Source organism: Macaca nemestrina, chromosome 20, assembly GCF_043159975.1.
Source record: "Macaca nemestrina isolate mMacNem1 chromosome 20, mMacNem.hap1, whole genome shotgun sequence".
Classification (NCBI taxonomy): domain Eukaryota; kingdom Metazoa; phylum Chordata; class Mammalia; order Primates; family Cercopithecidae; genus Macaca; species Macaca nemestrina.
In genome coordinates, this window is record NC_092144.1 from 45666623 (window position 1) to 45670273 (window position 3651).

General features: G+C 44.6%; 1 long non-coding RNA gene across 1 annotated transcript; it reads left to right on the plus strand.

The window, feature by feature from the left end:
* Positions 1–781: 781 nt before the first annotated feature.
* On the plus strand, positions 782–2604 carry LOC139360232 (uncharacterized). The gene is made up of 2 exons (XR_011617490.1): positions 782–2013; positions 2124–2604. It is a non-coding gene; the product is annotated as an uncharacterized lncRNA (long non-coding RNA).
* Positions 2605–3651: the final 1047 nt, after the last annotated feature.

Here is a 3651-nt window from a genome sequence, read left to right on the forward strand (position 1 = left end):
ATTAAACTTTAAACTATCATTATGGGAAAAGGGTATATTTCTGTCATTATAAGAAAGCTAAATAGTAGGCCTAGAATTAAAAAATATCAGCGTGACAGAACCAGGTAACATTGTGTCTTCTTGCATAGCCTTTAGCTGTGCCATTTCTACATAATTAGAAACATCTCACTATAAAGATTATTCCCTTAATGAACAGGAAAATGGCCTTTGCACATTTAATGACAAAAGACACAGAAAACAGACCACATGATTTTGGGTACATATTCGATGTTCAATAAATGTGGCCTCTCCGCTTCTATTCTTTTCTGAAAAACCAATTGAATGGTCATATTAGATACAATCCTTTCGAAAGGTTTTGCAAACTTCCATTTTTTAAAAATGGCCTGCATATATGGTTTTTGAGAACTGCGACCTGTAACTATAAATCCTATTTAAGGTTAGATCATAGCCATTTTTCCGTAAATGACAAATTCTTATTATGTTTTGTTTTCCTGATACCTGGTATGCAGCTATTCACAAATTCTTTATAAGCATAAATTTTATTATCAGTATAATGTCCAATCTCATGAATGTTGTATGATTTTCTTAACCATTCTCATAATCTTGATCATTAGTTTTCTGCAAAACCATTCAAAGGTATAACACTCTGATTCCAGATCTAAAGCTCAAGTCTAAATAATTTGGATGACAGAACCCTGGAAAAATGCAAATTAACAAACATATATATAGTTTCAGGGGGGCTGTGGTGCCCTGCATGCCCAAGAAAACAATGGACCCAATGACTAAGAATTCCTATTTTGGGACACTTACATTCTGGCTCACTTCCTTCATTTGCAAGGACACATCACAACTGAGTTCATATTCCTGTTGCTTTCAATCTACAGAAGTCCAAAACGGACAATCCACAAACGCCTCAAAATAGTGTTTCTGTTTCCCCCCCCAAGGCTATATAATTTCATACACATAACCAGAAAGAAGTATGGTGGGTGGACTCTCCAATCATCCTTCACTGAAGGTTCTTAGGGTCAGAATTCAAGAAGGCCGGTTTCTTAAACATGTAAATGAAAGTCCAAGAACCGGGAGATGGGGACGGAATGTATAACCCTTCCAGGAAGGAATCCTACACAAACTATGCCTGATCAAACTTTACTCAGGCTCTTACTCCTTCTAATGGGCCCATCAGTACACTTCACTGTAAAATCCAATAATAGCAAAGACCCCTTCTAAGCCAGTTTAGCAGGAACCCTCTGCCCCCCTATCTTCACCCTCCACCATCCCCCAGGTGATGAGGTCTTATCACCCGGGTCTCTCTCTTTAAAAAGAATCCCAACAGGTGTGTTTAGCCAGAATCCTACTTATCGCAGACATTTCCTCTTAGTATTTTGTCATCCAGTGATCCCTAACCTGCTCCTTGATTATAAAGTCCCGCTCGTTCATGCTGAATTTGGGGTTGAACCCAATCTCTTTCACCCACTGCAAAATCTCACTGCTGTACTTCCAATACCTATCGCGATGATCCTGAATCAAGTCTTCCTTTGCATGCTTTAAGAAGTTTGACTGAGTATTTTTTCTCTAACAGAGTCTATCACACTGTCTTAAGGGCAATTCCTGCTCTAAGCTTCCCATCCTGTTTCTTCTCACTGGAAACCTTCATCTAAGGCTCAGTATCTGATTTCCCGCTTGGATCATTTCTCTGTGGCAGTCATACTAGACTGAGAGGAGACAGGGAAACCGAGACCCTGGACCCACGGGTCAGTGACGCCAGAAAGCTACAGCAAAGCACGCTTTGCAAAGGACACTCACTCTATGTCCCGGTCACAAAGACTCTCACGCACCCTTCTCAGTCCCTACGTCACAAAGGAGACGTTCCCCAACTGTCTCCCTAGAGATGAGCCCCCTCCTCCGCAGTTCCAGCACCCCCGGGCCTCAGGAGGCGGGAGACAAGCCCTGCCCGCGACCAAGGCGTCCTCGCTCTGAGCGCCTCCTGCAGCTCCACTCTCACCGCCACACAGGGTCCCACGCGGGCTGCGGGCTGCGGGCTGCGGGCTGCGGGCTGCGGGCTGCGGGCTGCGAGCTGGGGCTGCAGAGGCTCCGGCAGCGACCCGCGCCGCCTTCTTCCTCAGATGGGACCAGGTCACCCGCAGCGCAGAGGTCAGGGAGGCGGAGCCAGAGGTCCGAGATTTCTCCGTCGCCCGTGGAATCTGTAGGCCAAGACGGAACAGTCAGGACGGCAGGCACCCCTGAGAAGTGGAGTCCAGAGTCCTAAAACCAACAAGAAATACAGCAGTGACCACGAGGACCGGGCGCCCCGCCCACCGCCTGAGCCCCGGAGACTTCTGGGAGTGGCCTCCTGACCTAGGAGTACGCATGAGCAGATCGGGCAAATGCTGGGGCCCCTGTCTTGATGCCAAGGATGGAGTCAGTGCATTCTCAGGGCCAGTAAGAGGCGAGTCTGGGTGGAACCTGATCCGGGTAAAAGAAAAATGTTAGGTAAATGGACTCAGGTCCTACAGAAGTTACTTAAGTCCCATCACATTCTTCAGTACATTATGTTCTTCACCTTTGGACACGAATACATAAGATTAAAAATTTTACTTAAAAACATCCGAATAAATACTTTCATTATTTTTGTTTTGGAATAGGCTTATTTTTGCTTTGTTTTTGTTTATGTTTTCAGACGGAGTCTCACTCTGTTCCCCAGGCTGGAGTCCAATGGCGTGATATCGGCTCACTACAACCTCCCCCTCCCGGATTCAACTGATTCTCATGCTTCAGTCTTCCGAGTGGCTGGAATTACAGGCGCCCGCCACCATGCCCGGCTAATTTTTGTATTTTTAGTACAAACGGGGTTTCACCATGTTGGCCAGGCTGGTCTCGAACTCCTGACCTCAGATTATCCGTCCACCTCAGCTTCCCAAAGTGCTGGGATTACAGGCGTGAGCCACCACACCCGGCCAATACCTGAAATATTTTAAGAATCCTGAAAATCAATAAAAGAGAATGCAAAAAAAAAAAAAAAAAAAAAAACAGCAAAGACATCATTAAAAAGCACAGTAAAGAAAACACAATTGGCCAATAAACACATATGAAAAGATGCTTGACTCACTTGTAATCAAGGTAATAATTTTTTTTTTTTTTGAAAGAAGGTCTCACTCCAACACTCAGGCTGGAGTGCAGTGGCATGATCACGGCTTACTGCAGTCTCGATTTTCCAGACTCAAGTGATCCATCCACCTCAGCCTCCCAAGTAGCTGAGACCGCAGGCGCATGTCACCACACCCAGCTAATTTTTGTATTTTTTGTAGATATGAGGTTTTGCCATGTTGCCCAGCCTGGTCTCGTATTTCTGGGCTCAAGCAATCCTCCTGCCTTGGCCTTCCAAAGTGCTGGGATTACAGGTGTACCGTGCCTGGCCCAGTGTAATAAATATTGAAACTTATAGCAGAGGTCGGGAAATATGAACATTCATATTCAATTATCGAAGGGATTCAAAACTGGAACAATGGTGGAGCCACAATTTGGCAATAAGCAGTGAAGCTGAATGTGTATACAGCCTGTAACGAACAATTTCATTTCTAGGTAATACCTTAGATTTTTTACTCTTTAAGGAAATCAGAAAATACACAAAATGATATTCAATATAGCATCTTT